The 25,652-nt window shown below is 47.5% G+C and overlaps 1 protein-coding gene across 5 annotated transcripts in view; it reads right to left on the reverse strand.

Annotated features, from left to right (window-relative positions):
- Positions 1-25,652, reverse strand: part of TENM4 (teneurin transmembrane protein 4) — a 2,866,770-nt gene that overhangs the window by 566,107 nt on the left and 2,275,011 nt on the right. The window lies entirely within an intron of this gene.

A 25,652-nucleotide genomic window follows, 5' to 3' on the forward strand; every position in this document is an offset into this window, starting at 1 on the left:
ATATTCATTGTTGTTTTGATTTGCATTTCCCTGGTGATAAGTGATGTTGAGCATTTTTTCATGTGTCTGTTGGCCATCTTTAGGTCATCTTTGGAAAAATGTCTATTCAGGTCCTCTGCCCATTTTTAAATCAGATTATTTGTTTTTGTTTTGATAGGTTTTGGTGTTGGGTTATAGAAGTTCTTTATGTATTTCAAATATCGACTCCTTATTGGATATGTCATTTACAAATATCTTCTCCTATTCAGCAGGTTGTCTTTTTTTTTTTTTTATTGATGGCTTTCTTCACTGTGCAAAAGCTATTTATTTTGGTATAGTCTGAATAGTTTGACTTTGCTTTTGTTTCCCTTGCCTAAGGAGACATATCTAGAAAAATGTTGCTGTGGCCCATGTAAGAGAAATTACTTCCTGTGCTCTCTTCTAGGACTTTCATGGTTTCAGGTCTCCCATTTAGGTCCTTAATCCATTTTGAGTTTGCCTTTGTGTATGGGGTAAGAAAGTGGTCTAGTTACAATGTTTTGCATGTAGCTGTCCAGTGTTCCCAGAACCATTTGTTGAAAAGACTATCTTTTCTCCTTTGTGTATTCTTGCCTCCTTCGTTGTAAATTAATTGGCCATATGAGCATGGGTTTACTTCTGGGCTATTCTGCTCCATTGATCTAGGTATTCATCTTTGTGCCTGTATCATCCTGTGTAACAGCAGTCTGTACCCCAGCTTTGTTGTATATCCTGAAACCCGGGATGGTGATACCCATTCTCAAGAATGGGGGTCTTTTGTGGTTCCATACATAGATTTGTTCTGGCTCTCTGAAAAGTGCTACTGGTATTTTGATAGGGACTTCCTTAAATCTGCAGAGTGCAAAGTGCATTGGGTAGTATGGACAGTTTAACCGTAAATGGATATTTTAAGTGTTCTTGTATCCTCAACATTCAATAGAGTGCCTTATATAACTTAAGACAAATATTTTATTGGCAGTTAAGTAGCATTAATGATTTTGAACTTTCCCTCCACACACACGCAAAGTATAGGACGATGCTGTTCTTGCTAACATTTCACTGCTATTTCAACTTAGTTATTATATCCCTGGTTACCCCAGGCCTAGGTACAAAGTTCACTTCAACCTACTCCGGATTTCACTTCTAGACCTTCCGTAGCATGTAGATGGTTCTGGATTCTCGGGTGTGTGGAGCAGTGAGAGGGCAATACTGGTGGAGGGCCTGGGTTTGTAGGTCCTGCTCTTTCTCCAAGTAACTCCTTCACTTGATTATATCTAGTTAATCTTCCTCTACTTTAGTTCTTCAAAAGAAAAGTACTCTCGGGTTGCAACTAAGGCTCTGATGTTCTATGAAACAGGCGAGAGGACCTATGAGGTTCCGGGGAGGGATTTCTTTAAAAGATGGAGATGAGCAAGCTTTCCGAACCACAACCCCCAATTTGACAAGATGTGTTCCAGTGCCATTCAACAGCCCGGAGGTCACCACTAGCCTGACAGCATCAGGAGCGGAATTCTTCCTAATAGGTAGAAATTCCTGTTTCAATTTCCACATCAATTCCTACAATATGAAGTAAGATACAAAAATGAACGGCAGCTACCCACCTCAAAATATTAAGAATAAACACCTTTCAGGTGCTCTATAGCCAGTTCTTCTATAAAGAAGCCTTTCTGCAGAAAGCAGTCTCATGACTGGAAGAGAAGCTTTGGAGAGATGCATCCGGGAGAAGCAGAACAAACCCTTTAAAGCCATTCTCATTTAAGCGTATTATTGAGAGCTCTAAAGACAACCAAAGGAAGAACTGAAAATGTGATGTATATTGACTCCTAATTACAAGTGCACCCTGGGAGGAGGTGGGAGAGGCAGTATGTCAGTGAGCTATACCTTCACTTAACCCAGCAGGAAGGCAACAGATACTGTGTAAAGCTGATACATCACTTTGGAACAGTTTAAGAAAATACTATGTAATGATATGGAAGCAGTCACCAGAAGAACTAAAATCAAAAGTAGTCGAATGTGGTTACCTCAGGAGAGGGGGGTCTGAGGTTGGGGAAGTGTTTTGCTTTTCACTATAAGACTTCCCCCACTATTTTATTTTGTAATCATTTGTTAGGATCTCTTTGATTTTAGAAAATGAAAAAAACAAAAAACAAAAAACATTTTGCTCCTCAGGAAGCCACTGTCCTTTCGGGAGTTTGGAACCATTCCTACGTTTCTGTTCAGCTACATCTTATCGCTGTGGCTTTTGGTGAACAGGATGTGGTGCCAATGGAGAACAGGCTGTTTGTTCAATGTTCATGTTAAGGGGCTAAGGGATGGGCACAGAGCAATCTTTCTAGAAGCGGTGGTGAATGTTCATGAGTTCTCCACAGTCTTTCCAGAAGTACATTTTCTGAAAACGTGATTTAAACAACAGTAATGAAGGTGGGGAAACAGCCCATCCCCCTAGCTCATTTACAGGGGGAGTAATTGCCAGCTATCCCATCTTTGCTAACTGCTTGGAGTAAGGGACATGGGAAAGCATCTGTAAAGAAAACCCAATCCTAGGGATGGTGTGAAAAGTTCAGATCAAGATTAGCCAATGTGACCTGAGCTGCCTGGTCATCCTTAGGCTGGCGGTCAGAGATGGGGTGCAGAGCATGCACAGGGTGCCAGTCTGAACTCAGAAGACACGGGTCCTGGCAATGGCGGGCTGCGGACAGCCCTGCACAGAGCAGGCCACATGGGGTCATTTTTCTCTCCCAGCTCCACTCTCTTGGGCTGTGCACACGAATTTAAAAGTCACTACCTCTACACTTGTTTTGAGGATTAAATGAGTTAATTTGGCAAAAGCATTGGAATTCTGCACTTCCTAACTGATCTCCCTAGGTTAACCTTCCCCAGGTCACAACCTTTCAATGGCTTCCCAGTTCCTATTGCATTATGTCCCAATATAATGAGAGCCACACACGTGAGCCGTGTTCTAGTGGTCACTCTAAAAAAAGGAATAGAAAACAACAGACATTAATTTAACAATATATAGTATGTACTTTATTTATCTAAAACATTATCATTTTAACAAATTGTCAATAGAGACAAATTATTCATGGGACATGTTACATTCTTTTTTTTTTTCATACTATGTCTTTGAAATGCAGTGCGTATTTTACACTTAAGGTAGACATGAGTTTGGACTAGCCACATTCCAAGTGCTCAACAGACATATGTGGCTGTTGACCACCATATTGGATAGTATAGATGTCAATCTCCTTTGTGTCTCCTACTGACCACATGCTCTCTGGCCTCTGTGCACATGCTCTGTCCTTCGCCTAGAGCATTCTCCACCACCGCTAACCCACTCTGCAGGGCTAACTTTCCAATCAGGTCACTTCCTCCTGGAAATTCCCCATGGCTCTGTTAGCCTAGGGTAAAGGCCCCTCCCACATGTTCCCATAGCCTTTCATACGGTCCCACTGAAATATGTAGTAAATGGGTTGTAATTACTTGGATTTCTTGACTTCAAGCTGTACATATATCTTGTTTATCACTGAACCTCCAATGCCTAGGATGTGCCTAGTACATAACAGACACCTCCAATAAATATATGTGATTTTGCTTGCAAAAATGAAGCATCCTTCAGGCCTTGGTCATGGATCTGCTCAGAGATGGTCCTAAGAAGCAAGGGAAAACTAACTGTCCCTCTCCCCACGGACCTATCGACAGGCCTTGGAGTGAGGCGTTCTCGATTCAAATCCTGATTCCACAACTTAATAAGTCTGTGTCCTGGCTAAGCCCTTTACCTGTTGGAGCCTGAGTTTTGCCATCTGTAAAATGTGGCTATCAATCCCTACATAGTGGTTGCCCACATTAAACTGATGTAAAGTGGTCTAGAATAATACCAGGCACATGGTGAGTGCTTAACACCTAAATTTCATCGAATTGAAGATGTCATTAATTACAATGGCTTTTGTCATAAGATACCTCATTACCTTATGAGCCACTGAGGGGAAAAAAGGAAGAAAATCTCAACAACGACGCCGGTTCAACTATAATATGTGTATAACATGTAAGATGCACCGGGATTCCAGAGACGCTGAAATGTTAAATTACATGTGTCTTCAAATCTGTGACATATGGCAAATGTTCCCTGATGTCCCCTGGAGAGTAACCCATCAGGACACTTAGGTAGAAGGTGCTGGCTGAATTCTGATTTACTCAGGCTTCACAGGAAGGTGAGGCACGGCTGTTTACCGAGTCCCCATGGTGGGCCAGCCACTTTCCTTACATTATTTTAATTACTCTTCCAAACAATCTTATTTGGGGTACCCCTCATTGTTTAGAGGAGGAAACGGCAGCTCAGAGAGGCAAAGTTGCCCGGCTAGCCTGCAGCACAGCCAGGACCGGAACTCAGGCCCACGCTGTGCAGAGCCCCAGAAGTCTGCAGCAAAAGGCAAGCCTCTTCCAAAGACCTATGCCCCTGAGGCAGACAGAGCCCCTAAAGCCTCGTGAGCATCCTGTTAATGCACCGTAAAGGCCTAAACTCCTCAAACAAGCTCAGGATCAAACAGTCAGGCGTGAGCTTATTAGGTTTAATGCTAGGAACCAACCTTGCAAACAACAGGTGAAGGAGGCTCCTCAGTCTGAGGGAAGGGCAGAGCCTCGCTCTCCAGGGGCAGCAGGCCAGCACCGCGTGGGGGCTTCAGCTCTGCTCTCTCCAAGATCCAGGCAAAGGGAAGAAAGAGGAAGAAAGGATGCTGGGCTCCTCTATCCACAGCATCGGCAAGCTTCAGCATTGCTCAAGGTCACCCAGTTGTCAGGGAGAGAGATGCAGAAGAGTCTAAGGGGCTGAAACGGCCAGGAGTGGTAAATCGGGATGCGGGGGGGAGGTGGGGGGGAGGAAGCATGTTGTTAAAAGGGAGGCCCTAGTGTGGGGAAGTCACCTAAAGTCATAAGTGCCTGACACATATGGGTCAAATGCAAACACCTAGCTGGGTGGCAGGGGCCAAGGACAAAAGGCAAAAAGGCAGACGTTGTTCCCCATTGGCCACAGGGGACAGGATTAGCTCCCTAAACCGTGGCAGGTCTTCTGTGGGAGGCAGCAGGCCTCTTGCCTTCCCCGTTTTGCTGAGGCTGATGTGACAATTGCTGGTCCTGCAGATTTAAGATACAGGGATTTTGCTCCCTTTAATTCTCTTCCCTTAGAAAGTTCAGCCTGTTTCCGTGGAGTCAACGAAATCAGGTCACTGCTTTTCTCATCTGGGGAAGTTTGTTCTTAATGAGAGCTTCTCAAGCCTTCCCTTTGTGTAAGGTAGCTCCCTCCATCCCCTCTACATTTTTCCAGGGTAAATCTACGGGAGTCGGGTAAGAGAGGGGCCAGTCTGCTGACGTGGAGGAGCGACGCTCCCTGGGCCACAACCAGCACCGCAGAGCCCTTCCCTCCCGTCTGCCACTGCAACCCCGGCACCGGCACTAGAGAGACCAAAAAACCCTGAGCTGGTACTTCTGGCTGTGGCACCCAATGATTCTGCTAGAAACTAGGAAAAAAATAAAAAGCCTAACCAGGTAACAGTGGCAGCCTGATGTAGGAGCTAGATGGCTTGGGCCACTGAAGGAAGCCGCAATTTCATCTCAGCTCAGCTATGAAATGACCTTCCCCTCGGTGGGGCCAGGGTTCCATTCTCGGAGCCGTCATTCACTTGCCACGTGGCCTTGGCCAGGGTGCCTCTCTCTTCACCTCGGTTTCCTTGAGGGGCTGGGAGACCTCAGTGGCTTTCACACTATACTCAGCAGATACCTGCTTCCTGCCCACTTCATCTGGACTGCCTTGCTCTCCTCTATTTTAAACATTATGGGTCCCTATAAAACTTCCTTTGAAAAGAGGCTTTTGTGGCCAATAAAAGCTTGAAATCCACCAGACTGAGAAATCTTGCACACTGCGCCCAGCCCTGACGTTCTCCGAATTCTAAAAATCGCTGTGTTACAATCTCTTTGAGAGAACAAATAATACTCAAAGACTCAAGGTTCTGGATACGTGTGAGCAATGTGTTTGTGCGTGTGTGTGTATTTAATCCTTCACTTTTTTTTTTTTTTTTTTTTTTTTTTGGTTCTTTGATGCCTGTTTCTCAGACACAAACCACATGCAAACATTTCACCTGGAATGTTTGGCGGCCCTCAAGTTATTTACGTGCACAACGTGTCTGCAGGCAAAGCGGGACAAGTGCGCCTCTGTGTCTGGCACAGTCTTGTGTGCTTTGCGCTCTGCAGGTGGGGAAGACAAGGCCGTCCCATGGCGTGCAAAAGGGCAAGCCTGAGAGGAACACGACTCCGCCAGGCAGGTACTCACACCCTTGGCTTTCCACTTCTCCTGCCGGCCTGCCTCCACCCCCCAGGCCCTCCCTGATTCTTGCCCATCTCTGCAAGATGGAAAAAAAAAAGACAGGAAATGGAGCCCAGTAACCATTTCAAGATGGTGAGGGGATGCTAGAAAATCTGCACTGGATGGGCTGCAGACTCGTAGCCTTTCCAAGGGCTCACTGAGTCAAACTCCCAGACCCGGGCCCATCCCAGTACCGTAGCTGCACGCCCAGCCTGAGGGCAAACGAGATTTGAGGCAGGCTCTCCCTGGGTGACAGGTAAAATCTTCAGCATCCTGCACAGACAGGCCTTCCGGTCCAGCCTAAGGTTCCAGCAGAGGGGAGCAAAAGAGAGGAAATCCAGACGGCAAATAAATCAAAAATAATTTCTCTTTCTCTTTGGACCATGTGGGTTTTGTTTTGGGGGGGAGGGTAGAGCACACATGCTTTTTTGATTACATGTTCACCATGCCACCTAAAAATGAGCAGATAAACGCCTGGAAAGCTAAAAGAGGCCCTGGAGATCATCTAGTTCACCTGTCTCATTTTAAGGACGGGAGAACTAAGACCCAGAACGGGGAAGCTCCTTGCTGGGAAGCATCCAGCATAGAAGAATTTAGTCTGGACCTCAGGCCACTAGCTGTTTCCTTCAGCTCCCAAGGCTCAAGGCCCCTGCTTTAGTCACGGCACACTGCGGCGAGACAGGGCAGGAGGGCTGTGTGCAGCACGTGTGGGGACACGGTACCTGCGTGTAGGAGGGTTATCAGGGCAGCCACGTGTGGTTGTTCAGGTTGTGTGCTGCACAAGGGCGCCCACCATGGAGTGAATGAGACCTGAGATGTGGTTCCCACTGCATGTGCAGCTGTGTGGGGCTCTGTCAGCTTAGAGGAATTGTCACAGAAGTGCTCCAGGGGCTAGCAGGACTTCTGGGGAGCCGTGAGTGTTCTCATGGGAGAGACTGGAACACGGGCGCAAGGTGAGCTTATCGGGCAGAGAAGGAAGAGCAGGCAGTCTGTGAGAGGGAGGATGTACAAAGGGCCTCGTGAGGCACACGTCAGACACAGCTCTCTCTGGGCCTCGGCAGGGCCCCCTGTGACACCCAGGCCTCCGTCTCCAGCACATCCAGGAGGACCAGGCGAGGAAAATCCCTCTCTGGACACCATCTTAGAGTAGAGGGTTACAGACCCTGCCCCTCCACGTCACCCCACTGCCCTGTCCCAGCCACTCCGGTGTCCTGACGTAACCCTCGTAAGACTCTGTCACCACCATACAGCTTGCTGCTCTGTGGGGCGCCCTCTGCAGCCTCCCCCCATCTCTGCTGGCCGTCTGCCCTGCTCCCTCCCCCACCTCCTGAGCACAGAGGAAGCCAACCAGCCTGAGGAAGGGGGAGCCAGCCCAGCTGCTCTGCCTGCCTCTCAGGGTCAGCTGGCGGCAAGCATCCCTCCCCTCCGCTCCCCCAACTTCTGCTGCTTTAGGAAAGGGCTGAAGACACAGATTCTAAATATAGGTACATCTCCCATCCTCCTGCCCAGCTAATATTAGCCCTTTTGTGGAATCCACTGACAGCATTATTCCCCCCCTTTTTTTTTGGCTGCACTGGTGGGAATTCTTCTGCTTACAGTAAGGCAGGCTGAGCCAGCAAAAGACTGGGGACCACACTGAGCCAAATACAGTGAGAGCTCTGCTAACTGGGGGCTGTGCCAGATGATTTATGGAGCTCCTTTCCAACACAAGATTTATGATTCTGCGAACGGGGAGGCTTGGGAAATGGGGGTGGGGCTGGTTCTGGTTAATTGAATTTGTCAGCTTCCAGATGGAGGAGGCACTAACATTTGTTGATAATTTACTCTGAGCCAGGGATACCACCGAGGATTTCAAATATGTGATTTCCTTGAATCTTACAACAGCCCCAGGAAAGGGGTAGGATCATTATCCCTATTTTACAGATGAGGGCACTGAGGCTTAACTGGCTTTATGACAAACAGCTAGTCAATGTAAAGATGAGATTTGAACCCAGGTCTCGGTGGCCCTAAAGCCTTGCTTGACTGTTTATTTGCTTCGACCCTGGCAGAAAATCCTTGCAAAACAGTATGGGTATGATTCCTCTGTATGGTCCATAGCTAGGGTCTGAGAAGCAAAGCAGGACTTGAGTCAGGGGACTTGAACTCTGGGCCTGCCTCTGTCAGGCCAACTTGGAGTAACTGGTTAAGCGTCTCTGAGCCTGGGTTTTCCCATCTGTAGGTAAAGGAACTCCAAAGGCACTTGAGCCAGGACGCTTGGCATCCATGTTGCATTTCTCTGGGTAGGTCTTTATTGTAATGGTCAGTTCTCACTACCCAGCACTAAAATCCAGCCTGAAAAGGGCCCGGGGATAGGGGAGCATAAACTGAGGGCAGAGGGCAAAACGTGTTACTGGCCAGAAGGTTCCAAAGTTGCTTTCCTACAAGATTTCAGCTCATTGTCTTGCAACTCTTCTCTGCAAAGTAAAAGAGAACGAGGAAAGCTAATTCTGCCTGAGGCAGCATAGCCCAAATGAGGTCCTCGGGGTTTCTCAAATGCACTTGGAGAGAAGAAGGTGGATTCAAGAGAGGGTGTGAGTGACCAGTGATACACGGGGGAAGAGTGGGTATTGACTTCATTCAGTTGTTTATCTTCCCATCTTGTTCCAAAGGACGACTTAACGTAAGAGGATTTAGGAGCTGCTGATGGCTGAGGACAGCAATGTCATTCACTGAGAAAGAAGCAGAGCGCATGAAGACAGCTGATCGAGTCTAGAAACACAGTGATGAGTGCTTGTCTCCACTGGGAAAACGAGACTGGCCAGACCAACGGACTCGTGTCTGTCCATTGGATCGTTCTCCCGCACCTGCCGTCCAGGGCGGTCGGCCTCCCTCACGGTGTTTTTTGATTAATAACTCAGAACCGAAGACCGGGCCCTGCTTGATAGCTCCTGAGAACCTAATGGAAGGATCTCTTCCCAGACTCCAGACGCAGGAGAAGCTCATCCAGCAAGCAGAGCCAGGGGAAATCCCCCAAATCTTATCCCTTCATCTTCGCCGTATTTTTTGGAAATTGAACCGATCCTAAAATTTCACTCCAAAAATGTTTCCTGGACCATTTCTCCCAGGAAGAAAGCGGGCCCATTAGCGTGCCACTCAAGTGGCCCAGGTGGTCCCTCGGGAATTCTCAGAGCTAGCAGCTTCTGAGCAGTACTGGGTATGTGTGTGCATGTGCACAAGCGACAGGCGGGGGTGGTGACACTGTCACTACTAAGAAATCACAAACAACAGGATTGTTTCCAAGGTGAGACAGGGGTACTGCTTCCACACAGAAACAAACAGAGCCTGAAGGGAAATCACACAGGCCTGCCAACATGTGCACATGCAGACAAGTGCACGGGGTCCAGGGACACAGGTGCTCCCAGCTCCCACATATAGGTGCCCAGACGCGCATGCCCACAGAGTGGACAAGTTCATACGCATCTACACCTGCAGAGTCCCCAGACACATAGGCACACAACTGTGGCTCAGCCTTCTAAGTGTCCTTAGACTTGGGCCTATTAGGGCCGGGGCGGCGGCGGCGGGGGGGGGGGGGGGGGGGCGGGGGGTGGGGGGTGGTCCCTCCAAGCTGAAAGTGCGCCACCTTAGGGACAGCCTTGCTAGGCACCAGCTGTGGAGGCTTTCCAATCTGATGGTTTCCCAGAATCCTCCACAGTGTCATTACATTCATTTTCACAGCTGTTTCCTGATCACCTTCTGCCCAGAAGGCCCAGGAATGAGTGCTCTGTGTGGAGGACGAAGAACACAGACCTTAGGGAGCTTAACGTCAGAGGAGAGGCTGCAGACAAGGCAGTGTTAAGGAGCCAGGCAGGCGGGCAGGGAGAGGAGACAGGCTACTTTAGAGTCAAGCCTATATCGGTATATAGAGTCAAGCCCAGCAAGGTGGGAGCACCTAATGATGCTCCAAAGACATTGACTCACAGGTGATGAATTAATTCAGGGCTATTTCAGGCCACACTCGGTCTCTCCATCTTCCCTCTTCACTCTCCCGGCCCCGCCCCCCGCCTCGTCCCCATTCTTTATAGCCCATCCTGGGGGGCGGGGCCCTTCCTCACCAGGCAGAACCTGTCTTCCCATTTGAACCCCCTCCCTGATACCCCACTCCCCATTCCTATGCCACTGAATTTCTCCTGGCTCCTCCAGGATGCCAGACGCTTCCAGGTCTCAGAGCCTTGCGCAGAGTTTCCCTCTGCCAGGAATACCCTTTATTTCCTTGTCTGCTCGGTAAACTCTTCCCCATCCTTCAAGATACATATCAAATATCCCCTGCTGTTCTGCAGTGTTTTCACACCGCTCTTCCCCCTCCCTCTCTCTTTCCCCAGTCTGATTCACTGCAGCCTCCAAAGGGCGCCCCCCCCAAGACCTTGCTTCATCCTCTTGTGGCTGTCTGCCCACAGTGAGCAGCTCCTGTGGCCCCCTGTCCCACTCATCCCAGAGCCTGGCCCTCAGTAAGTGATGCTGGGTATGGGGGGGTGGGGGGAAGTACTCAGCAGGGCCTGGTTCTGGGCTTTATGGAGTCCCTTAGCTTCCTCTCTCACTGGAATGGGAACAGAAGCAGCACTGGATGGCAAGTGTGAGAACCAGACTGGAGATGGCAGTGAGTCTGGGGCACAGACGACTAAGCCTGTGTCTAGGGCTGCTGCAATGACGCGTGTTCCCCCTGGGACCCATTCCAGGGTGTAATTCCCCATTTCTCTGCACCCTTGCCCCCTGGCATGTGGCTCCTGCAGCCTCCTGTCCCACTTAACCTCCCCAAAGCACTCTTCTCTGGAGCCCCTGGGTATAAAACATCATTAAGGACACATCTCTCCCAGGTTAAACTTTCTAACTCCCCAATGCCCAAGAGGTGCTGCTCTGCCTTTTGGCTGCAGAAACTGGGGCAGCCGTGCTGGGTCAGCGGAAGCAGGAGCTGTGGGGCCCTTCCTGCCCCTCAGGGAGGCCCCAAATTGATTAATACCTGCTTGGCCCACTCAGCAAAATAAACTCATAAAATGAGATGATTTAAAATCTTCCTTTCTCTACTGGCTTATTTATATTTCTAAAAGGTCGCAGTCAATTCTTTTTTTTTTGTTTAACTGGACAGAAACCTGGAAAGAGTAATAGGTTGAGAGACAGAAGTAAATTCAGCTGCAAAAACATCTGAGTATCTTTACATGCCGAGCATGGCATTAGGCCGTGCACATAGAGAGGTGAGGGAAATGTATGCCCAGTCCTCCAGGAGCCCCTGTGTTAGTGGAAAAGCAGGGCTTCCTTGTTCGCATTCAGACTCAAAAGGCAATCCTTAGCATCCCTGATGTGCCTGGGGATGTCACAGGGATTGTTACATGGTCTTCTCACAGCAACCCTACGAGGGAAGTATTATTATCATTTCTACCTCATAGATGAGAACACTGAGGCTCAGAGGGTTAAATGATGTGTCCAGGGTCAAGCAGCCGGTGAGTAGATTTAAACTGTGGTTTATGTGGCTCCTGACAGTGATGGTCTTGCTTTCATAACAAAATGGGCACATCTTTGGTCCAGTGGTGGAGAATTTTGAAGATTTCTGGAGAACGCTTATTTCATTTCATTGTCACAACAACCCTAAGAAGTAGGCGTCAATGTCTCTGTGTTACCAAGGAGAAAACTGAGATTCAGTGTTATCCATCCCAGCTTGGAAATGGGAGTCAGGACCAGAATTCAATATTTCTGAGTCTGACCTCCCAGTGAGCTGGGAGGATGGTCCTTCTAGGGCCAAGGAAGTAAAGAAAAAGTCCAGGGGATGGGGGATGCTCAAGGACAAGGCCCTCAGAGACTTGGGACAATTCTCCATTGTCTAGACCTGACCTTTGTTACCAAATCTTGTGTCAGTTCTGCCTCTTAAAAACATCAAAATCCTGTCAAAAGACAGGAAAGCATTTGACAAAACCTAACACCGTTTCATGAGAAAAAAAACGTAACAAACTATGAATACAAGGAATCTTCAACCTGATAAAGGCCATCTGAAAAACCCACAGCTAACATTGGACTTCATGGTGAAAGGCTATTTCCCTCTAAGATTAGAAACAAGATAAAGTGTGTGTGTTCTCACCACTTCTATTCAATACTATACTGGAAGTTCTAACCAGGGAAATTAGCCAAATAAATAAATGAATAAATAAATAAATGAATAAATGAATGAATGAATGAATGAATGAATGAATAAATAAATAAATAAATAAATAAATAAATAAATAAATAAAACAAGGGCATCCATTTTAGGGAAAGGGGGAAGAAAACTATCTCCTCTCATAGATCGATGAGAAGATCTAGTACCTAGAAAATCTTAATGAATCCACAGAAAAATTAGAATAAACAAGCCCCTCAAGGTTGCAGAATACAAACTTATTGTACAAAAGTCATTTGTTTTCCATATACGAGCAAAGAGCAACCCAAAATTGAAAACAAGAAAACGATTCACCACTGCATCAAAAACCATAAAATATTTAGGAATGCATTTGCAAAACAAATGCAAGACTTCTTCACAAGTATGGATGTCATATGTGAAGTAGTGAATACCATTAAACACCAAAGAAAGGGAAAGACATCCATGTTCATGAACTGAAAGACGTAATATTATTTTGATGGCAGCTCTCCCAGCTTGCTTTATAGATTCACTGTGTTCCCTACTGAAATCCCTGCTTGAGTTTTTTTTTTTTAAGAAATTGATAAGTGGATCCTAAAATTCATATACAAATGCAAGAGACACAGAATACCCAAAACAATCTTGAAAAATAACAAATTGAGAAGACAGAATTTCTCAATTTCAAACCTGCTATGACGCTACACTAATCAAAAACAGTGTACTATTGGCATCAGGATAGACATATAGATCAATGGATCAATGAAATAGAACTCAGAGTCCATAAATGAACCCTCACAATAATTTGTTTTAAGTTTATTTATTTTGAGAGAGAGACACACACAGAGAGACAGAAAGAGAGAGAGACAATGAGCAGAGGACGGGCAGAGAGAATGGGAGAGAGAATCCCAAGCAGGCTCCACAGTGTCAGCACAGAGCCTGATGTGGGGCTTGAACTCATGAACCATGAGACCATGACCTGAGCCAAAATCAAGAGTCGGACACTTAACCGACTGAGCCACCAGTGCCACAAAAACCTTCACACTTATGACCAGCTGACTTTTGACAAGAATACAAGACAATTCAATGGGGAAAGAATGGCCTTTTCAAAAAATGGTGCTAGGACAACTGGTAATCTACATTCAGAAGCATGAAGTTGGTCCCATACCTCACACAAGATACAAAGATGAACTCAAAGTGGATCAAAACTCTTAGATGAACACACAGGATCAAGTGTTCATGACTTTGGGTTAAGCAATGGTTTGTTAGATGTGATACCTGAAGCACAAGTGACCAAAAAAAAAAAAAATAGATGAATTGGACTTCATCCAAATTAACAACTTTTGTGCTTCAAATAATATTATCAAGAAAGTGAAAAGACAACTCAGAATGGTAGAAAATATTTGCAAACCATATATTGGACAAGTGACTTGTATCCAGAATATAAAAAGAACTCTTGTAACTCAACAATAAAAAGAAAAGAACCAAATTAAGAAATGGGCAAAGGGGTGCCTGGGTGGCTCAGTCGGTTAAGTGCTGGCTCTTGATTTTGGCTCAGGTCATAATCTCACAGTTTGTGAGATCACGCTCCACATCAAGCCCAGCATTGGGGTCTGCACTGGCAGTGTGGAGCCTGCTTGCAATCTCTCTCTCTCTCTCTCTCTCTCTCTTCACCTCTCCCTCACTTGTGCACTCTCTCTCTCAAAAACAAAAACAAAAACAACTTAAAAAAATGGGCAAAGAACTTGAGTAGACATTTCTCCAAAGAAGATATAAAAGTAAAGATGCTAAACATCATTAGTCATTAGGGAAATCTGAATCAAAGCCATAATGAGATGTCACTTCAAACCCATAAGAATGTTTTTAAAAAAGAGAGAGACAGTAAAAAGTGTTGGGAAAAAAAATGTAAAAAAAAAAAAATTGGAAACTTCTTACATTGCTGGTGGGATTGTAAACTGATACAACTACTTTTGAAAACAGACTGGCAGCTCCTGAAAATGTTGATCATATGACCTACCCACATCACTTCTAGGTATGAACACAAAAGAACTAAAAATATATGCTCAGAGCGCCTGGGTGGTTCAGTCAGTTAAGCCTCTGACCTTCGGTTTCGGTTCAGGTCATGATCATATGGTTCACGAGTCCAAGCCCTACACCGGGATCCACACTGACCGTGCAGAGCCCACTGGGGATTTTCTCTCTCTCTCTCTCTTTCTGTCCTTCTCCTGCTCATGCTCTCTCTCTTAAAATAAATAAACTTAAAAAAATATGTGTGTGTGTGTGTGTTCACACAAACTTGCACATGAATGTTCTTAGCAGGATTGTCCATAACAGCTAAAACATAGAAATAACCGAAACAACAACTAAAAAATGGGTAAACAAAATGGTGAATGCACATGTGTGTATGTGTGTGTATCAGTCAGCAATACAAAGGAATGAAGCACTGATACATGCTACAACAAGGATGAACCTTGAAAACGCTATGCTAACGTGCGAAATCAGACACGGAGCCAACATACTATGTGATTCTACTGAAATAAAACGTCCAGCATAAGCAAGTCCATACAGGGAAAGAGATTAGTGGCTGCTGGGGGCTGGGGAAGCAGGGAATGGGGAGTGACCGCTAATGCACATGGGGTTTCTTTTGGGGGTAATGAAATGTTCTAAAATTAGATAGTGGTGATAGTTGCACAAGGCTGTGAATATACTGGAAAACACTGAATTGTACAATTTAAAATTTAAAATTCACCCATAAAAGGGTGAAGTTTATGGCATGCGACTTAGATCTCAATGGTGCTGTTATAAAAAAAAACATATGCATGAAAGAGACTGCAGGGAATGTGGGAAATGGAAACAGCTGACTTGTTGGAAGTGGTGAGATGGAAGGTAATTTTCTTCTTTTCCTGTTATTGTTGTTGTAATGTTGTTTGGCCACATCGTGTGAATAGGAGAGAAGGAGAGAGAGTGACAGTCCAGTAGAGAAGATGAGAGCTGGCTTTGGAGTCCAGGGCTGCGAGGTTGACATCCCTTTCTCTGCTGGTTGCCCTTACTTTGCTAGACTGTGTGCTCTTGAGCCAGTGGTTTCACCTCCCTGGGCTGTGATTTCTCTTTCTTGGGAGTGGAATAATATTACCCTAGTAGGGCCCCTGTGAGGATCCCTTGAGGACTTACATACACAGAGCACATGTGTGGCAGATGCATACAGTGGCCATTATCTTTTGTCTTCATTTATTTATTCAAATAATTATGGAGCCTCTGTTCCATACTGGGGATATAGATGAACTAAGAGTGGACCTTGTTCTTAAATATCCTGGAGTTTAGAGAAGACGGACATAAATAACCAAAACAAGCTCACCGAGAAGGGTCCGAGCAAAGATATCCACAAACAGCTTGGTGGACAAGTTCTCAGTACAGACCAAATACATTTGCGAATTTGCGTTGGGAGCTACTGGGGCCAGGTCGAGAGATGGGAACCCAAAGAATAATGACAGCACTCACAACCACAGATCACGTATTTGTTCTATAGCATGCTCTCGTGTATAGGGCCACATGCCATCCCCAGAGACTGCCAGCAAGGAAGTAGGATTACCGTACTTTAGAAATGAGAAGACTAAGTCTTAGAGGGGTCAAGAGGGTGTTCTGTTCTCATAAAGTCAGCTCGAGGTGCAAGACCCCTTCTATTTTGCCACAGCTGCATCTTCTGAGCAATGTTGGCTACATCCCGCTAAGAAGGAACACTGGGAGGGTCAGGGTAAAGAATCAGAAAATGAAGAGGAGCTCTCTCTAAGTCAGGGCCAGTCGGAGGTATTGGGTATGTGACCTGTTGGAAACCTGCCAGATGGAGTCCTGAGAACCAATTCAGCCCTGGATCACCCTACAAAGATTTATAGCATTCCTTGGGGAAATATTCATGCTCTGTAGGTCATCAATATCTAGTAAATACTTCTCCACTGATCTCACTAAGTAATAAGCTGAGAGTGGGGAAGGAAAACATAGTAGCATCTATAGGGCACCTACCATACATAGGTCATTATACAAGAAGCTTCCCCAAAAGTAGACTCTTGAGGCATTGCAGTGGCCACTTTCTCCACCGACACTGAGGTAACACTGATGACCAGAGAGGTAAACTGTCCTGCCCAAGGTCACACAGAAAACCTATATAAGAGAGAAGAGTGAGCCTCCTTTCCACTCACCAGAAGGGTTGCAAGTTTCTCCCTGTGCAAAGGAGTCATAGTCGCAAGGGTAGAGGGCAGAATCCACATACTGCTTGTAAGAGTACAGAAGCTCCACAGCACCAGGGACCCATGCTGTCCTTTACACAAAAAAATACTGGTTTGCATTTCAAGGGTAAGGGGTGAGACACTGATTTATTTTTGTATCCCAAGGGCTTAGCTTCCTAACTCGCCCAGAATGGGTGCCTCTACAGGTCTTCTTTAACAACAGCCTAATTGACCTTTGGTTTTGATGGAGCCAGCCCTCAGCTAACAGCAAGAGACTTCCCTTTACCAAATGCAACTTTCCCAAAGGAGCAGGATAACAGACGAGAGCGCAGGCATTCGGCACAGAGACCCAGGTGGGTCCCTCAGTGATGCTGCCGGCTGGACTGGCCGAAGTCTCATTCTTCAAGAGCCGTTTGTTGGCTCCAGGGCCCGCCCCATCCCATTGACCCTGACGGTGCATCTGCGATCGCCAAGCCTCCTCACCTCCGCAGCATCTGCAGAATCAGTTGAAATGGAGCACTGGTAGGTGCAAGGGGCCAAGCTGCACCCAGCACTCCATCACCACCCCACTCACAGAAATCAGAAGAGTGTCCAACCTGCCCAGTGAGGTCGGGTGTCCACCAGCACTCTGCAGTGATTCATGATAACCTGTAGGATTAACAACTGAGGCCTGCCGGGCTCTCAGCCAGGCAAGACTCAACAAGGGGAACTTGGAATCATCGAGACGGCCCCAACAAATGTCCCAAAGGTATAAAAGAAAGAACACAGACTTCGAGAGCCTACAGACCTTCGAGAAAGCCCAGCCCTCTCCTGCAACATGTCTCAACCTTCAGAGAGCATGTTGGCCTCTCTAAGCATCCATCCCTTCACCAGCTAAACACACATGTCATGAGCTCCTGTTATGAAGGCCAGACAGGCTAATCAGACGGACCAGCTTGGCAGGAGATTGGTAACTTGTAAATGGGTGAAAGAGGGATGCCTGAGGAGGGCTGATGGTTGAAAGGGGAATAGATGAGATGAAGAGAAAATTTGTGGTGAGAGATAGAGAGAGAGAGAGAGAGAGAAAGCTGGGAAAAGGAAACGAATCCTAGGGAAAACTGCATGTAGTAGAGGTAAAAGGAAAACAAGTCAGGGCTCAGAGGGAATGTGGTCAGAGGGGATAATAAGGAAGAGTATGAAAAAATCCACATTTCCACTGGACATGTCAGGGAAACTGTATAAGGTTTGCCAACGTTCAATTTTGTAAGAGCAATCATAACACTGGAGGCTTCTTATTACACCATCGATAAATGTCTCCTACAGATGTAGAGGCCAAAGGTAGCAAGTGGGTTTCCTCTTACCAGCCAATTCTAACCGATTGATAATGTTTATCTGAGGCAACGTATCTGAACATGTTCTGAGGCCTCATCGGAACCCAGTGGTAAAGAGAGCTGTTTCAATTAGCGATGTCTGCAGTGGGGTGTAAGAAAAGAATGGCAGCCTGCAAGCCATGTGTGCTGGATATTGGGATGTGTTGCCCAGATCAGCGCTCTGGGACCTGGGACGAAGGCACTCACTCCTCCAGCTGCAGGGACTGCTGCTGTGGGCTGCTGATAGCTCTCGCTGGGAGTCCCTCTCTGAGAATGGCCCTCGGCCAGGAGACCAGCCTCACCCAGGGGCAGCCCACAGCTGCTGCTGCAGAGGGCAGGAAGACTGACTCCCCCTTACTCAATGTGGGGTATCTGAAGGGCCATCCCAGCTCCAGCCACTCCCCGCGGGGACAGTCGATGTCTGTGCTGTGAATGCATTGCAGTCCAGCTCCTCCCCTGCCCAATCTTACCTCCCTAACAAATGCTGATCCTGAGGGTAAACCCAATGAACTCTGCATGCAAATCTCCCTGGAGTCTCGTCCCAGGAACCCAACGTAACACACCATGCATTTGCCATTCCTGCACAAGCTATACCCCTCCATGCCCAGATCCACATTTATGCCTCACCAAAGACCTAACGTAAGCCAGTGACGACACGTACTCCATCAGCTTTCCCTTTTCCCTTGTTTGCAAGGAAACTCAGAGGCAAGTTCTCTATTCTTTGTTCTCCTGCCTATGTAGAGGTCGATTTCTGCATTAGGCTTGGAGTCTCTCTAACCTAAAATGAGGGTTGGCTCCATTCCTCTTTTTATTTATTTATTAAAAGTTTATTTATTTGAGAGAGAGAGAGATAGAGGGAGGGAGAGAATGAGGGGGGAGGGGCAGAGAGAGAAGGAGAGAGAATCCCAAGGAGGCTCCACATTGTTAGCACAGAGACCAGTGTGGGACTCGAACTCACGAACTGTGAGATCATGACGTGAGCCGAGATCAAGTGTCGGATGCTGAACCGACTCAGCCACCCATTCTCAGTCACATTTCCTCCCAGCCTCTAACCCTACAGAGACAGCAGGTGTCCCTGACTCACTTTGGGGAGTCATCGTAAACTGAAGGTGTCACCAGGACGAAGAACAATATATGCTAACAACTCTCATTGGCCTGATGCTCCCAAGTTACAGGTATGCGTTAGTTTATAGACACAGTAAGTCTTTAAAGTTATTATTACTTCTTTTGAATAAAAGGTACAGAGAGGTTAAATGATTTCTCAACCAACTGCAGAACCCAGCCTAGAATCTGGGTTTCTTGACTGCTAGTCTTACAGATGCCAGCCACAGGGCAGAAACCACTGAGCTGGCCTCTGCTTCTCGCTCAGCGTCGGTGTATGGTCTGTAGAAAACACTGCAACACTGGAATTGGCCCAGGGGACTCCCTCCTGTCTCCCCTTCTACATCAGCAAAATCCTGGGGACTTGGGAGGGTTCAAACCCAGGGCCAGGCACTGAAGAGCGCTGTGGAACATAGGGAGCGATCTAACAATCCAGTGCCAGAATCCCCAGTACAGCCCCAACAGGGGGCCATCTTGTTCCTGTTTAGATCATTCCTTTGACGGGGAGCTCACTACCTCACACCGCTTCTCATTCTGTTGTCCCCTCATCTGCACAACTGGAAGAATATTAAAAAGAGAACCTGGGAAATTGACAGGAGATAATGACCCCTGCACATGGTAGCACTCGGTGAATGGAAGGACTTTTTCCTCCTTCTATTAGACACAGAACAAGAGTAGAAGAGAATCCGCTTGTACGAAGGGCACCCTCAGCTCCAACCACACTGCTTGGGAATCGGTCCCTTCACAGCCCCGAGATAGAGCTGGAGAGGTCTGACGTGTGGGCATTGCTGCCAGACCACCCGGGTTTGAGCACGGGCTCTGCTATTTAGCTGTGTGACCTGGGAAAAGTCACTCTGTCACTCTGTGCCTCAAGCTCCTCATCTGGAAGATGAGGAGAGACTCGTGCTATCTACTTCAGGGGGTCTGTCGTACGAATGCCTAAAACTCTGCCAAGCACAAGGTACCTGCCCGTTGTCCTTTTTGTCCTCACCCCCGTCTCACAGACAAGGAAACCAAGACCGGAAAGTCAAGCCATTTCCACAAAGTCAAACAGCTAATGAGGAGCAGAGCCTGGACAGAAATCGTAGTTTGCCTGAGTCCCAAGTCCCGGAGCTTTCTTTTAGAGGACGTTACTTCTGCCATCCCTTCTGCCCTTCTGTAAAAGAAGGGGGCTGGAAAGAACATACACACATACGGAATTCCGCCCGAGAAGCTCACTGGAGGAAGCAGTTTGTTCACAAAGGCACAGCGGAGTGAATCCGGGAGTCACGTCCTTGGGCAGACGACAGAGCGTGCTACCTGCCTGCTGGAGGGACACGCCAGGGACCGGGGCCGAAAACACCAACTTGCTTCCCATTCTGTCACCGCCGCAAAATCAGGGCCTCCGCTTTGGTGGCAGTGGGAAGGACGGGCGAGTTGCCGAGCCCCACGTGGCTGTGGGACTGGTGACAGTCGGGTGACTCTGAGGCCCTGGGTGGGACAAGGAAGCGCAGCAAGCACTCCTTAAAGATGAAAACCGCCTCAGTTCTGCAGCAGTGGTGCCGGCGTTAGGATGCAGCCAGCACGGGGCGTCCTGGCTCTGTCTGCACTAAGGAAGGCTTGAAAAAGCTGGAGTGAAGTTTAAAATATTTAAGAACTGATGTGTCACAGGCAGCAACCAATCAGAACAGACACGATGGCCAATGAGAGCAGATAGACGTTGGCTGTCAACAAACTGTATGGCTACGGGAGTGCGTCCGGGGCGAACATCAGTCTTGGCAGCAAAGAAGCCCCACGTGGGAAAAAGAGGATGAACAGGAGGAGGCCCAGGCACCAACAGAGAATAGCCCACCCATCTGCAAAGAAGTCCCAGAGAGAAGTCCAGGAGACCCCCAGGGGTCTGCAGAGGATGGTTTGAAGACCACTGCTATGGAGGAAAGAGGTAAGGGCTTCAAGGTCCAACACACAGGCCCAGCAGCACCACTGCCTTCAGGATGCACAGAGCCACCTCCAGAAGAGCAAAGCCCTAAGCCCACCCAAAGACTTGCCCATGAAGGCTCAAACTGATATGTCATCGTGTTGTCATTCTGCTTACTTTTCTCTTGACCACAGAGCGTTCATTTGTGTCTCCCAAAGCAGTTGGTCTCCTTCTAGCATTTAGAGGCAGGCACCAGTGCACCTCACTGGCGTTCCAGGGACACCAGACGTAGCCTGGAGTCATGCAGAGTGAGCCCTGGCCTGGTCAGGAGTCAACAGATGGAACCCTAGTCCCGCCCAGGCAGCCCCCAGAGGCATTTCAAGGCTCTCTCTCTCCCAGCTCTTCTCTACCTCCTTGCTGCTTGCTCTCCTTTCACTTAAAAGCACATGCTCCTGCTGCCCTCTGGGTAAAATCACAAGGGCTCAATTATCTTGCTGGCAATGAAGGAGGAGTACCATTTCTTCGGCTTGCGTAAGATAAAGCTCCACATGATGAAATAAGGCATTGGCCTGTGAGGTCTTGTGGGAAGGTACTGGAAGGGAAGGCCCTCCCTTGAGAGCAATGCACCAAGACCTTTCCCCTCACCCGGACTCACCCGCCAATGAGTCTGCAGGCATACTTCCCAAGCCTAACAAACGGCCCCAGAAAGTGCCACTGAAACACTTCACCACTGTTCTCCATGGACTTCAAAATGTTGTGCCTACTGATGTTGGCTTTGCCCCACCCGTGTCTTATAAATTGAGTCTACTTTCCTGTTATTAGCCGCTCTTCATACTGTCTCTAATAGATGACTGTGGCCTCCCAGCCTTCTCTGGCTTTGTCCCTCTTGAATGGAAACTTCATAGAGCCTTTGGCATGCAGGCACTGGATTTGAGTGACAGCTCCAGGAATTTACTGAAGGAGCCATGGGCACGGGCTGGGGCTATGTGGGATGCTGGGACATCTGGAGAAGGCCCAAACATCCCGGCGAAGCAAAACATTATAGCTGAGCGCCATGTTCTCATGTCAGTAAGCCAGGCTCCCACCCAGCTTTGCCACTCTCAGCTCGATAACCTGAGAAAGTTACCCAAACTCTTCAAGCCTCTGTTTTCTTTGGTGGAAAACAGTTATAACATTAGTTAGCATCTATCTTACATGGTTATTTTAAGAACGAAGCAAAATAACATATACAAGGCACTTAGCACCTTGCCTAGCACATAGGCAGCAATCAGGAAAGTTGGCCATTATTAATATACTTAATCACTCAAATATTTGTTGATTAGTTGCTGCAGGCCTCGTATCCTGCTACTGGCTGGGACTTACAGGTTCTGCCCTCAAGAACGTTACCATTCAGTGGGAAAAGACAACCAACAATTAGGATGTACTATGATAAATGCTTTGCTAATAATTACTTTTATTTTTTTAAGTTTACTTATTTATTTTGAGAGAGAGAGTATGTGTGTGTGAGCAGGACAGGGGCAGAGAGAGAGGGAGAAAGAGAGAATCCCAAGCAGGCTCTGCACTGTCAGTGCAGAGCCCAATGTGAGGCTCGAACTCACAAACCGTGAGATCATGACCTGAGCCGAAGTCGGACACTTAACTGACTGATCCCCCCAGGTGCCCCACTGTTAATAATTACTTTTAAAAGAACCATCTCTAAAAGGTGACAATCACTTTTTGCTAGCCATTGTGTGGTACACACTTTATATAAGACAAGAGCAAAGCTTTTTGGTTCAAATATGTGGGCTCAAATCCTAGCATTATCACTGAATACCTGAATACTCTTAGCCATGTTAACTTCTTTGAAACCTAGTTTATCTGGGGAAAAAATGGCCATAAAAATTAGAAAAAAAAGTGTATCTAAGATGTTACCATAGTGCCTTGCCCACAGTAGGTGCTCAATACATGTTTTTTATTAAGGGTGATTAAGGGTGTCTGAAGAGCTCATGTTGGCTATTGTCCCAATCCTAAAGGTCTGTCTGGGTAGGTGTTAAGGTCAAGGAAGGACATCCACCCAGCATGTGTGGCAGGGCTGTGATGTTCAGAGGCTTGTCTGGCTTGGAGCCAGTTCTGAGCCAATGATTGGAGCCATAGGGACCAGAGGCTGGCCACTCCAATGAAATTGCTGGCAAGGATGAGGCAGAAGATTCCAAACAGGGCAGGTCCCCCAGGGCCAAGAGAAATGGAGTAGGTTGGTGTAGTAAGAGGCCAAGCTAGGACACAGATGAGGGCCTGTTATATTCTAGAAGGCATGAGAGCCCCAACCGGGGGCGCTCTGCTACCTGGGGCCAGTGGCCTCTATGGAGACCTCAAACACTGCTGCACAATCAACCCCTCACCCGGGCTGGGGAGTGTGGGGAGTGAACAAGGACGATGCAGGCAGAACTCCACAACTTACAGGATGGATAACCTTGGAAAAGGAGCCATGCAAATCAGAACATACCAGCCCCAGAACTGAGCCAGTGCACAAAGAACAGAACTGCACCAAGTCAGGCCTGCTTACACGAATGAACATTCTCGCAGCATCGCTTGATAAGCCTGTTGCTAAGCCTGCCAAGCTTCTCGTCACAGAGCACTTCGCTCTCAGCTCAGGAAAGATAATCACTCTGGGAACCGGCTTCCTCAGGAGACCTGGCAGAATGCTTTCAGTCTAGAGTGAAACCTACCTTTCAACAGAGCTTCGCCCCTCCCACGTCAGACAAGGGGAAACCCAATCTGTAAAGGAAAGGGTTTGCACACACACAGTCCTGCAGGGTGTCGCTGGCTGTAAGTGACTCTCAGGGAAAGGAAGGAGCCCCGATCTCTCTCGGCTTGGGGCACCTCCAAAACAAAGACCCTAAAGTCTCCTGCTGGAACAACGCGAGACACAGAACACTCAGATTCCAGGCACACCCGCAGGTATCATCTGTCAGTCCTGACACCAGCCCTGTCTGTGTCGAGGTCCAAGCGGAGAGATCAGACAAGCGCCAGGGTAGGGCAGGGGCAGGGGAGAGCAGGAAGGGGGAGCAAAGGCTTTGGAGAGACCAATACGAATTACAGCAGTTTTTATCTGACACCAAAGAACAGGGCAAGGGAGAGCTGTGTGATCCAAGCAAGGATGAAAGACAGGCTGGCCTCCCCTTGTAATGTAAGAGTTTAATGATACTTATTAAAAGCCCATTTCTGGGTCCTGTTGAAAAATTACACCCATAAGTGTTTCTTTTTTTCATATAAATCGCTTCCTAGAGATCAAGTGCGTGCGTGTGCATGCACACACACACAGTATACGAATTCCACCCCTCACACTTGTACACACACATTCCCCACAAATCCTGCACATCCCATCTACCACACACATGTCAGTACATCTTCATCAAGGATGGGCACCACTCACCACACACACACACACACACACACACACACACACACACACACACTGTAAGGCAGGAAAACCAGGCCTGGTCCCCAAGGTTATTCACACACCCTTTGAAACTGCAGACTTTGAGGGAGCCCAAGAGCTACGTGCTCAAGTTGTCATCCCCACAAACAAACAGCACAGCCTCTAATCCTATCATTCTCCACGTCTTGCCTGAGGCCAGGCAGCCTTGCAAAAGCTGAAGCTACCGGGATCATTAAGCTCTGGCAGAAAGCAACAGCATTCAGTAGGGCCACTGCGGGAGAAAGGGGTCTGTGCCCCTCTTGCTCATGGCAGATTCTCTCTGATGTGCTGAGTCCCAACCACCTGGAGGAGGTGGCCCTGGGCTTCCGCCTGGGACATATTTTCTTCTGGCTACGAGCTTACTCTGAGCCCAAGGCCGCCTTCACTCTCAGTCAGAGAAGACACTGTTTTCTGGAATAATCAGCTAGACACAAGAAAAGTACCCTTTGCAGAAGATTAGCCTTGCATCAGCACTGGCTCCGTCCTGTTGCTCCCTAATGTTTTACTCACTGCTAAGGGGTAGGGTTCAAACGCTAAAATCATCAGGTAGAATAGTTTGCTGTTAACAGAAACAAATGCTTTGAAGTTGGGAAATCTGGTTTCAAGGTCAGCTTTAGCGTTTTCTCTGCATTGTCTTGCCAACTCTCTGAGCCATGGTTTTCTGCTTGGCAAAATGGCAATAAGCAGCTTCTTTCCATCTTATGGAGTTTGGGGGAAGATCACAAAATGCCCTACACACTGTAAACTCCAAAGCAGATGTTAGAAATTTTCATGATGAGACAGTAATGAGGAAATGGAGGAGCTCATAAATTGGGCTGTGAGTGCCTCAAGGGCAAAGCCTGTGCTGTATTTATCTTGTTATCCTCAGTGCCTGGCACAAAGGGCTGGCACCAAATATTCTGGGGAAAAACAGTTTGAAAGAATCAGTGAACCCGTGAGTTAAGTGGCTTGTTCGAGGTCACAGAACAGCTTATGGTAGTACTGAAACCCAGATCCCCTCACCCCCTAATCCAGGGCTCCCTGTTCTAGATGCACCAAACTGCTGGGTCTCTGGAAGGGTCAATGATGTCAAACTAGCCACAGCGTGGGCCAGGTTTTAATGAGCCCTCCCATTCCCCGGGAAAGATCCAATATAGGCAGGCAATG

Source organism: Acinonyx jubatus, chromosome D1 (assembly GCF_027475565.1).
Source record: "Acinonyx jubatus isolate Ajub_Pintada_27869175 chromosome D1, VMU_Ajub_asm_v1.0, whole genome shotgun sequence".
Taxonomy (NCBI): Eukaryota; Metazoa; Chordata; class Mammalia; order Carnivora; family Felidae; genus Acinonyx; species Acinonyx jubatus.